Here is a 12,501-nt window from a genome sequence, read left to right on the forward strand (position 1 = left end):
CATATGCTCTTTCCTGTTTCTTTCTGCAGGCACTCAGCTCTATGAGTTTTCCTCTTAGCACAGCTTTCATTGTGTCCCATAAGTTTGGGTATGTTGTACCTTCACTTTCATTAAATTCTAAAAAGTTTTTAATTTCTTTCTTTGTTTCTTCCTTGACTAGGTTATCATTGAGTAGAGGATTGTTCAATTTCCACGTATATGTGGGCATTCTTCCCTTATTGTTATTGAAGACCAGTTTTAGGCCGTGGTGGTCCGATAGCACACATGGGATTATTTCTATCTTTCTGTACCTGTTGAGGCCCGTTTTTTGACCAACAATATGGTCAATTTTGGAGAAAGTACCATGAGGAGCTGAGAAGAAGGTATATCCTTTTGCTTTAGGATAGAATGTTCTATAAATATCCGTTAAGTCCATTTGGCTCATGACTTCTCTTAGTCTGTCTACGTCTCTGTTTAATTTCTGTTTCCATGATCTGTCCATTGATGAGAGTGGGGTGTTGAAATCTCCCACTATTATTGTGTGAGATGCAATGTGTGTTTTGTGGTTTAGTAAGGTTTCTTTTACGTATGTAGGTGCCCTTGTATTTGGGGCATAGATATTTAGGATTGAGAGTTCATCTTGGTGGATTTTTCCTTTGATGAATATGAAGTGTCCTTCCTTATCTTTTTTGATGACTTTTAGTTGAAAATTGATTTTATTTGATATTAGAATGGCTACTCCAGCTTGCTTCTTGACCATTTGCTTGGAAAGTTGTTTTCCAGCCTTTCACTTTGAGGTAGTGTCTGTCTTTGTCTCGAGATGTGTTTCCTGTAGGCAGCAGAATGCAGGGTCCTCGTTGTGTATCCAGTTTGTTAATCTATGTCTTTTTATTGGGGAGTTGAGGCCATTGATGTTGAGAGATATTAAGGAATAGTGATTATTGCTTCCTGTTATATTCATATTTGGATGTGAGGTTATGTTTGTGTACTTTTCTTCTCTTTGCTTTGTTGCCAAGATGATTAGTTTCTTGATTCTTCTAGGGTATAGCTTGCCTCCTTATGTTGGGCTTTATCATTTATTATCCTTTGTAGTGTTGGATTTGTAGAAAGATATTGTGTAAATTTGTTTTTGTCATGGAATATCTTGGTTTCTCCATCTATGTTAATTGAGAGTTTTGCAGGATACAGTAACCTGGGCTGGCATTTGTGTTCTTTTAGGCTCTGTATGACATCTGTCCAGGATCTCCTGGCCTTCATAGTTTCTGGCGAAAAGTCTGGTGTATTTCTGATAGGTCTGCCTTTATATGTTACTTAACCTTTTTCCCTTACTGCTTTTAATATTCTTTCTTTATTTTGTGTGTTTGGTGTTTTGAGTCTTATGTGACGGGAGGTGTTTCTTTTGTGGTCCAATCTATTTGGAGTTCTGTAGGCTTCTTGTATGCCTATGGGTATCTCCTTTTTTAGGTTAGGAAAGTTTTCTTCTATGATTTTGTTGAAGATATTTACTGGTCCTTTGAGCTGGGAGTCTTCACTCTCTTCTATACCTATTATCCTTAGGTTTGATCTTCTCATTGAGTCCTGGATTTCCTGTATGTTTTGGACCAGTAGCTTTTTCTGCTTTACATAATCTTTGACAGTTGAGTCAATGATTTCTATGGAATATTCTGCTCCCGAGATTCTCTCTTCCATCTCTTGTATTCTGTTGGTGAAGCTTGTATCTACAGCTCCTTGTCTCTTCTTTTTGTTTTCTATATCCAGGGTTGTTTCCATGTGTTCTTTCTTGATTGCTTCTATTTCCATTTTTAATTCCTTCAACTGTTTGATTGTGTTTTCCTGGAACTCTTTCAGGCATTTTTGCGATTCCTCTCTGTAGGCTTCTACTTGTTTATTAATGTTTTCCTGAGTTTCTCTAAGGGAGTTCTTCATGTCTTTCTTGAAGTCCTCTAGCATCATGATCAAATATGATTTTGAAACTAGATCTTGCTTTTCTGGTGTGTTTGGATATTCCATGTTTATTTTGGTGGGAGAATTGGGCTCCGATGATGCCATGTAGTCTTGGTTTCTGTTGCTTGGGTTCCTGCGCTTGCCTCTCGCCATCAGATTATCTCTAGTGTTACTTTGTTCTGCTATTTCTGACAGTGGCTAGACTGTCCTATAAGCCTGTGTGTCAGGAGTGCTGTAGACCTGTTTTCCTGTTTTCTTTCAGCCAGTTATGGGGACAGAGTGTTCTGCCCTCGGGCGTGTAGTTTTTCCTCTCTACAGGTCTTCAGCTCTTCCTGTGGGCCTATGTCTTGAGTTCACCAGGCAGGTCACTTGCAGCAGAAAATTTGGTCTTACCTGTGGTCCCGAGGCTCAAGTTTGCTCCCGGGGTGCTTCCCACGAGCTCTCTGTGGTGGCAGCAACCAGGAAGATCTGCGCCGCCCTTTCCGGGAGCTTCCGTGCACTAGGGTTCCAGATGGCGTTTTGTGTTTTCCTCTGGCGTCCGAGATGTGTGTGCAGAGTGCAGTCTCTTCTGGTTTCCCAGGCGTGTCTGCCTCTCTGAAGGTTTAGCTCTCCCTCCCACTGTATTTGGGTGCAGAGAACTGTTTATCCAGTTTGTTTCCTTCAGGTTCTGGCGGTGTCTCAGGTGCAGGGGTCCTGCCGCTCCTGGGCCCTCCTCTACGGGAACCCAGAGGCCTTATACAGTTTCCTCTTGGGCCAGGGATGTGGGCAGGGGTGGGCAGTGTTGGTGGTCTCCTCCGCTCTGCAGCCTCGGGAGAGCCCACCTGACCAGGCGGTGAGGTTTCTCTCCCACGGGGTTTGGGAGCAGAGAGCTGCTGTGGGCCGGGATCCGTGGGTGTGGGACTTCTGGTAAACACAGGAAGTGCCCGGTCCTAGAGGAATTTTGCGTCTGTGTGTCCTGAGTTCAACAGACAGGTTTCTTGCAGTGGAAAAGTTGGTCCTACCTGTGGTTCCGAGGCTCAAGTTTGCTCGTGGGGTACTGCCTAAGTCCTCTCCGCGGCGGCAGCAACCGGGAAGATCTGCATCGCTCTTTCTGGGAGCCTCCGTGCACCAGGGTTCCAGATGGCGTTTGGTGTTTTCCTCTGGCATCTGGATGTGTGCAGAGTGCAGTCTCTTCTGGTTTCCCCGGCGTGTCTGCCTCTCTGAAGGTTTAGCTCTCCCTCCCACGGGATTTGGGTGCAGAGAACTGTTTATCCGGTCTGTTTCCTTCAGGTTCCGGCGGTGTCTCAGGCGCAGGGGTCCTGCAGCTCCTGGGCCCTCCCCTATGGGAGATCTGTACACCTTTAAGGATTTATTTTTCTCTGGGAATCATATTTCTTATAGTGACACTGTGAAATGCATGCAGGATATATTCGGTGATGTGGCAACGAGACAAGTTTCGCAAAGGAAACCGGTTCCAGGATGGGCTGGCAAGCTACTTACTGCCCAGAACAACGTGGGTGCCGCAGCTCTGTCCCAAACCTTCCCTTATAGTCCTGTTCACAAGCATAACTTCTAGTCCAGCAAAACACAAAATATAGGCCGAATATCAGAATACACAAAGAGACCGAGAGAGGAAGGTCAGGTGCGGGCTTCTAGGCATGCCTTCCCCATCAGACTTGTAAGGCGCCTCCAACCACAAATTACAGACATAGTATGAGACATCTTCACTGGAACCCTGTGGAATCTGTCAGCTTGGTCACTAAGCAGTCTGGAGCACCCACATGACTAGTTATGATGTTGACCCTAGACAGTTAATCATGGATCTTTGTGAGTGTTTTTTTTTTTTTTTTTTTTGTCTTTTTGTTTTTTTTTAATGCTACGAGCAGCCAAATGCAACCTGACCCACTGGATTTGGTATTCCCAATAGCGTCTTAGCTGCTGACATTCTCCACATGGCAAGATTTAAGTTCTCAAAATTTCACCAAGCTTGTGTCGGGATTCCAGGTGTCTGTAGAGATAAGCAAAAATTCAGAAAAGCAGACATGTTGCTTCCCGCTTTTTCATACCTTCAGAACTGTAGCCTTAGTTGTTTGTTGCATTCCTAATTCTGTTTGTGCTGTCAAATTCTGCTTAATAATTATAGTACTGAAACCACAAAAATATTTGCTTTCACAAAAATAAGATTATATTCTTACGTATATTCTATAATATTAACAAACTTATTCCATGCCATCAAAACCATGCTATAAGATGTGAATTTATGTAGCATAATTTATGTATTTTACATTATTATCAGATTTGTATGTTGTTCATGTTTTATGTTAAGTCTTAGAGAGATCCTATTCTAATATATAATATTTTTATATTTAAATTTTTCTTCCCATTTGAGTCTAATTTTTCCTTATACTTAATACTCTAAGGCTTTTTGATTTACATTCTGATGATGTCCATATTTAAATAACTGTTGCATGAGTGTTTGAAGATGATGTTTTCTTTAACTTCTGGGTACACTGTCATAAATATATGTGTTAGAGAGAATTGTTAATGTTTTCTAATCTTTCATAGCACCGTTTCTTTTCCGTTAGTTTGCTTGCTTGATTTATGAAATACTAAAAAAGAAAGTGTTTTGAAATCTTTCCTCATAGGTCAGTTTGTCAATTTCTTCTTGTAGGTCTGTCATTTTTGTTGTATATTTTGATGACATATTACCCTGTGAACAAATGTGCACAGACATTTCTCTAAGCGCTCTGCAAATCCTTTTTCATTACATATTGACACTTACGTCTTGAAGTGTACTTTGTCTTAAATTACCTTTTGTTTTGTATGACTGTTATTGCAGGTGCATTCTTTTGATTGTCTTCATTTAAATACTCCATCATTTTACCTTAGAATATATATTTTTGGGGGTACCCCTTTTGCAGCTGTATCTGGCAGTTTGATAACTCCTTTGTTTGGTTTTGTTTGAATATTTCTTTATCTATCTATGCGACTTTCTTCAGGAAATTTACACAATGATGAAAAGTTTTGAAAGTTTCATCACAACTATTTTATAGTCAATACTTCCAAAGTGATCCATGAGGTGTTTGTGCCTACTGATGTTGTCACAGCAGTGCAAATACATTTGCTTCTCCGTGTCTTCATGCCATATACCATGAACAATGTCCAGCTGTCTATACTTTTTTTTTTTCCGGAGCTGGGGACCGAACCCAGGGCCTTGTGCTTGCTAGGCAAGCGCTATACCACTGAGCTAAATCCCCAACCCCCTGTCTATACTTTGTAATTATAGTTATAATTATAATGTTGTTACATACAGATTGCTGTACTTCTGTTTTTCTGATTACTGTCTTGGCAGCCTTAGGGGCCTTGCTCCTGAACAGGTCTCTCTCCTCCCACCTGTAGACAAAAGCATCTGGATAAATTGTCGTGGCATTTATTATGCACATTGTTCTTCATCCTGTTTGCTGTAAGGCTTTTCTACAATCCTTTATAATACTACGTGCTTGCTGTATAAACAATGGCTATACTATGTTTATAAGGGATGGATAATATCAACCCAGCGTCTTTATTTAGTCAACATGGGTGAAAACTGCTGTTAAAAATTATTTTGATCTCTGGAGTGGTTAAATTTGCTGTCTGATGTGTTCAACTGGAGAATTTGGACCCATTTTGTTGTCTATGAGTGATGTTCACATTCTTTATCTATTTTTAAATTAAGTAATTTTTGTTTCATTATTTACATATTTTATTGTCTATTCTAGATATCAATCCCTTGTATTTGGGATAATATAAATATCCCCATACCAAACTGAATTTTTTTTGTATAAAGCTTGTTGAATGGTGAGAAAATTTAATAATGTTATGTGAATGTTCTGAAGCCCTGGTTTTTAGAATTTTTGTATAACAACAAATCTCATGTGTTCTACGTATAAGACTAAATTTTATATATATATCGCACATATTTTCCTATAAAGTTGTTAAAGAGTGAATAGTAAATGTGAAATTTTACATAGTTAATTCTATCATAGCTGTGATCACGTGACACACTTCTGAACATTTATATTTTCTGGTCTATTCAGAAAAGCTTTCGGTAAAAATAGTCTTTATTGGTGGGATTGGATCTGGAAGGAGTTGGGTATGAATATATGCAAAATATGTTCTATGAAATGCTGAAAGAATTAATAAAATTTCTTTTCAAAACTTACAAGGGAGAACAGTTATTTTGGGGTAATTAAACTCTTAAGAAAATGTAGAAAATATAAACTATGAGTAGTAGAGGCAAAGAGCCTTTAAACTGCTAATTCTGTACTGGGCCCTCAAATATCAGCTGTTGATTTCCTTGCCATAACTATGTTGAACCATCTAGATCGTCTGACCATATAGATCACTGAGCTCTTAGGAAAGAGTGTTTCTTACTTTCCATTTTTAAGAAAAAGCATATTACTGCAGTTAAATATCTCTGTGTGTATCTCCCACTTGTTCTGTCTGTCTCTCTCTGTCTCTGTCTCTCTCGCTTGCTCTGTCTCTGTCTATCTGTAGCTGGGTCTCTCATGCTCTGTCTGTCTGTCTCTGACTCCTTCTTTCTCTTCTTCTCTCTCTTTGTCTTACTCTTGAAATTGAGATCAGGTTAAGATTCTACATACAACAATTGAAATACCCCTGTGAAACTTTAGTTATTCTTTAGCTATTTTATTTTTTTTTAGTTCTAACAAGTGAGAGAAGAGTCAGTTTGTAGGCTGGAAATGGCCAGGGCAAAGACAGGGTGTGGCCTTACCCTCTGTGCAATTAACTGCAAGGAATCAAAAGAGAAGCAGTGTCAGAGGTTGGGCTTAATGGTCTAAAAATAAATGTTAATCAGTCCTGACTGTCTCTTAGACAATATTTGGGCAATTAGATACTTTTGAGGCTAGACTTCATTGTTTTTCACAGTTTTATCATTATTAATAGACATAACTGAAGTATATAAAATTTTAAGTGGGTTTTTTGACAAAGGAAACGTAAGTCACATATTCTGCATGTTCTAGCAGACTTATTTAAAGACTAAGGAAAGTCTAGCATCAGGTTACCTCTCCTTTCTGAGTTCAACTGCCCAATTGAAAATCTCAATCTGCCCTCTAGCACCCTCTGGCTCCCTGGGGAAAACTGGAAACAGGTGCTGAACATTTTGTTGATGATTCATATCTGCAGCATTGTTTAATTAAGTGAAGGTTCCTCAGCCCAACCTTGAAAGGCAAATCTGGTGAGTCCAAAATAGTAAAAATAAAATGATGGCTTTCCTCTAAAAAAATAGTCTCTATTTTTCTTGAAATACAGTTTAAAAATCAAGTCTTTAATTTAGCTAGAGTTCACTTTTAAAGGTAATATTAGGTAAGATCATTTTATTTTTCTATGCTGAAGAAATGTATTTTCTTATGGTTGGGGAAAGGGCTTAGTCTGTAATGAACTTCCTGCATTAGCAAGAGGGACTGAATTTGATTCCCTGAAGCACATGTAAAAGCCTTGTGTGGTTGGTTTGTACTTGAAATCACCCATCATTTCTTTATTAAAATATGGAAGCATATGTACCCAGTGTGAAGATGCTATATACATTCAAGTATAACTACATCCAGTTTCATTGGGCTTTAAGATTACTCTTGAGGGCCAATTAACCCATTATTTTACTGAGACTGTAATGCTTAACACCTGGTAGGGACTGTCTTTTTATGTTGGCATTGATTTTCAGTATTGCTTTAGTATTTCTGCATTAGTACAATTTTATTTTAATTTTAGACATTTTCTCTGTATTTATTTCCTCTCTGTAAAATTAGAGTTATATTTTCATGTTTCAAACAGATTTAGGTAATTCTCCATATTACCTAGAGTCTTTTTTTCTCCCTGATCCATTTCCCAATTCCATTTTGTGTTCTTGCAAGTCTGCTAATCACTCTCTTGAATTTCATCATAGCTTATGTGTTTCATATTTTAAAAAACCAATTTCTTATTGGCAGCTATTTAGATTGTTTCCAATTTTTCACTATTATAAATTATGCTGCAAAGAAAAGCATTGCACATGCATCTTTTTAATCATCTGTGATTGATTCCTTAGGACAAATTGCTAGAAATAAAACTCCTTCATCAAAGTATGTGCTATTTTCGAAGTGTTCTCCTGTGCTGCCTAATTGCCCTCCAGGCAGTTTGCACTAAGTTATACTCTCATTGAAAGAATTTGAGAGTGCCCATTTTCTTGTTCCTTGTAGTCTATGAAACTGAGAATAATTGTTATTCCAATTGTTAGAAAAGCTTTTACAGGTGTGGGAAAATAGCATAGGGGACTAGCAGAATTATTACTGGTAGGTATTGAACACTCTAAGAATATTTATTGGCCACTTGCAAATTTATATGTTCAATCTTTTTCTTTATGCAGCTTTCTTCTGAATGCTTGGATTTTTCTAATTTACTTTTTTTCTTTTTGAGATTATAGTTAAAACATTTTCTTTTCTATTTCTTCCCTCTAGGCCTTCTCAAATACTGTTCCCTGATCTAAGGGGCACACACACACACACACACACACACACACACACACACACACACACTGGCAACTTGGTTGCTTGTGATTCCACTCAGTGATATGACCAGAATGCTTCTCATTGTGATAAAGGTTCAGAAATTTTTTCCCCTGTACCCTGAACAGTAGTTTACTCTTCTCTCTTCTCTGTTGAATTCTGCTACTTTCCAGACATAATCTAATGCTGCTTTGAAGACAACATTATGCTCACTGCAGAGGTAGTATTACAGAACAAAACAAGTTGCTTTGTCCATACATTGGAAACATGAATTAAGGAGCCAATAAAACAGGGTTTGATCTCTGATGCTCCCTAAGGAGATAGATAAGAATGGAGGAATAGGGATTCTTGGGTGCAGAAGTAAGCATTCTTGAGTCTGGAGGCCGACATGGCACAAAATGAGAAGCCAGAGTGTTGGTGGCTATGCCAGTAAAAGTGTCATCACAGGATGGCCCAGTGCTAGTCAAAGAAAATTCTCCACAGTGCCCTGGGAACTTGGTGTCCTTGAAGCTGGGCTCATGAGGGGGGAGTCCTTTCCTTGCAAGAAGATCTACTGAATGGCCTTGGATTATGAAATCCAGACTGTTGTTCTGCAATTATCATCTTCTGTCCCTTTCTCTCTGTCTTAGTTGTATGGATGGATGGCTTCTGTGGCTTGCTCCTTCTTTTTCTGTGGTGAAGTTCTGTATGCTCTCCTTCAGAAGCCAAACATTTTTATCCCCTCCTAGATGCTTTAGGGTAATTTCTTTCATGTGTGCTCTGCTTTCTTAATTCAGCTCCTGAGAATCTGATGTCATATTCCTTGTCCGTAGTGCAGCTTTAAATTTTGCCAACTGTACCTTCTTCTATCTGTTTGATCTATCTCTCCCTCAAATCGCTTCCTCTTCATGATTATTTGATGCTCAAGCGTATGATACTCTACAGGAAGGTGCAGAGCCTGCGGTTGGGAATTTGTCATGTTTCCTTTTTTTCCTTTAAGGAAAATCTATATAGAATTCTCTACTGATTTTTCCTACATGTTCTTTTATTTCACTCCTAGCCATTTTAAATGCATATTTCTGGAAAAGAAAGTCTATATTTTCGAAAATTAAACCCAAAGGATTCTACTCCAGATTGGTTTTTGATAGGGGAAGGCTTAGATTTAATGTAAATGTTATTTCCTGTCTTAACTCTTCATTTTAGTGGCTGTCTTCTGTGTCTTGAGTACAGTCCCAAGGAGTGGGAGAAGCATGCTGCCTAACCGTTTCCACCTAAGTTGTCAGAATAAATTGCGATCTGAAGTGTGGCTGCCAGCTCCAGGCCTACACCTCTGAGTCCCAAAAGACTACCATCAGAATCCCTATGCATCAAAGATGTTGCGTAATCCTTACCTGTAGCTCTACTAGTTGTCATCTACTGAGTCTGTTCTATTCCCTTCTCTAGGAAAGCATTTTATTTTTATTTTTATTATTTTTATTTGCCTCTGTCAGCTATTGCTTCATGCCATTTGCAGCAGGTATCACTAGGTTTACTCACACAATGTCTTTCTGTTGTTTAAGGAGGACTATGTGATATATATGTATATATATATATATATATATATACATATACATATATAACATGACAGCTATACTAGAGAGTAGGAAATAGAATTATGGCTGTCTAATCTGGGAAAATATTTTTTTATCATGGCCCATGTATTTATTTGGGTTTATAAATTTCTAAGAATAGTAATAGAGAACCCATGTGGGTGAATGAGAGTTATTAGACATAGTTGAAATGACCAAGACAGGAAGGAATGTTAGATACTGCTGGCCTTGCTACTATTTTGTATGACCGAGATAGCCTTTCCAGTCTTTGGGGGAGTCATGTCCCCCTTTATTATACTGTAGGGAGCTGCGAGGTCCCGTACCCCAGGGATGGCGCCTGTTTCTGACTTCCGCTCCTTGAGAAAAACAAGTCTGGTTTCTGCCTTCTGCTCCTTGTCAAAAACAAGTCCTTATTTGGCTGTTCCTGCTTGGCCTGGTTGCTTCCGCATAGTACAACCTATTCGCTCTCCCCACGTGGCTTGCTAGGATTGCCCAGCGCTAGCTATTTAAGTGTGGTGCGGGGGTTTCCCGGTGTCAGAAGATTGTATCAAGGTTCCTGAGTAAAACTGCTTGAAGAAGATCTTCACTGGTGGTGTCTTCCTTGCTGGTCGAGGTTGGGCGCGACAATTAGACCGTTTCGAGTGGTGCCTCCTTTTTGCATGTTGCTTGTGCTTCTGAAGAACAGGAATAGATTTGGAAACGTACTTAAATTTAGAAGTAGGAGTTAAGTATGTGGAACTTTAGAAGCAAATCTGTATCCGGTGGCTTATGCATAATGTCCCTTTCAGATTCTTATGCTCTGTTGATATATATACCACATATATTACTATAGATAATGATTTTCTTCCTGTGAGAAACAAGTATTGCCAAGTCCTGTGTGTTCATGGAAGGGGCAGCATGACATGATTCCTACCCCTGGAACACAGCCAGTATGGTGTAGGCCTCCATGAGTGTTGAAATGAGTGTTGAAGGTTGCTGGATCTGATATATATATATATATATATATATATATATATATATATATATATTCCTCCTTCAGGAAATATTCTCTTTGTCTCTTTGTCTAGGTTATTGGGAAGGTTCTTCCTGTCAAGGTTCATGACTCCATGATAATCAGAGACAACATGAGTCCAGGAGGTAAGGGTGTGTCTAATGTTTCAGCAAAATGGTACAATACCTTCAGGACATCCCTTAATACTGTGGGAAAGAACTCTGATAACGTGAGTTGAAAAAAATATAATTTCTCAACTATGCAAAATATGAATTGCATGAGGGGCTTCACAGACCTAAAAGAACAGAGGCAGCTGCATTAATGAGCCAGCTTTTCAGAAAGATACAGACACAGGCAGATTCCTGAGTTCAAGATCAACCTGGGAAAGAGCAAATTTAGGCCCACACATGGTGGGAGGGGTATTCTTAGAGCCAGATCAAACCCAATTAGCTTGTTTTCTGTGCTTAAAAAGGCAGGTGGATTTCTGAATTCATTTGCAATGTTAGAGAAAAATGTTTTTTTTGCTGTCTTTTCCTAAGAGCAAAGGTGTGAAAGTACAAAACAAAAACGCTGATTGGTGGATAAGTCAAAAGGGAATCTGGAGCAGATGATTGAAATGATATATAAATAAAAGTCTGGGATTTGGTCTGTGAGAGCTGAGCTATCGGGTGAACTTCAGAAAACTGTCTTGGGAAGAACCCAGGCAGTCAGCTTGTACCCATGATTTGACTTCAAGTCATCCTTTTTGCCACCACTCCTGAACACCTCTTCCTCAAAACCCCTCTCCAAGGTGAGGCTGATCTTTGGTCAAAATCTCTGACAGATAAAACATTCATTTAATTGGATTTTCTGTCATCTATTTATTTTCTTAATTCATTTTATTGATAGACAGTGCCATCAATTACTGACAATCATAATATAACTTAATTAATAAATTTCTTTCTACACCTAAGCTTATTCTATTTCATTTGACACGTCTGTTATTTAACTTTTCATCCCTGTAAAAATACTCAAGGCATTCATTTTAAGGAGAAAATCTTTGTCTAGGCTCACAGTTCTGGAAGTTTGGAAATTAATATTAGGCAGTAGATCTGGCCCGAGGTTAACTCTGCGTCACTCGACCTAGATGCACAAATGAGGTCTTGGAGTCAGAGAGTAGCACTTTTAGTCACATTGCATCCTGGCAAGTGAGTGTGCAAGTAGTTGCAGACCAGGCTTCTTCCAGTCTGTGGGACCCAAGAGATGGGAGTGCCACATTACAATGAAGAGTCGAAGCTGATAGTAACCTTTATAATAACTCTAAGTCTTTCTCTAAGATGGCATGCTTTTGGGCTTCTAACTAGTGTGACTCGCAATGATAGGAGGAAGTGTGGAGGAGGAAAAAGTGCCTTGAGCTGGAGACTAAACCTTTAAGACATGGACCTTTGAGGGATGTTTAATCAGAGCATTACTACGGGACATAGGATTCTAGGAATGAAATTAAGTCTGCATGGATTTGATA

The sequence above is a fragment of the Rattus norvegicus genome, chromosome 14, assembly GCF_036323735.1.
Source record: "Rattus norvegicus strain BN/NHsdMcwi chromosome 14, GRCr8, whole genome shotgun sequence".
NCBI classification, from domain to species: domain Eukaryota; kingdom Metazoa; phylum Chordata; class Mammalia; order Rodentia; family Muridae; genus Rattus; species Rattus norvegicus.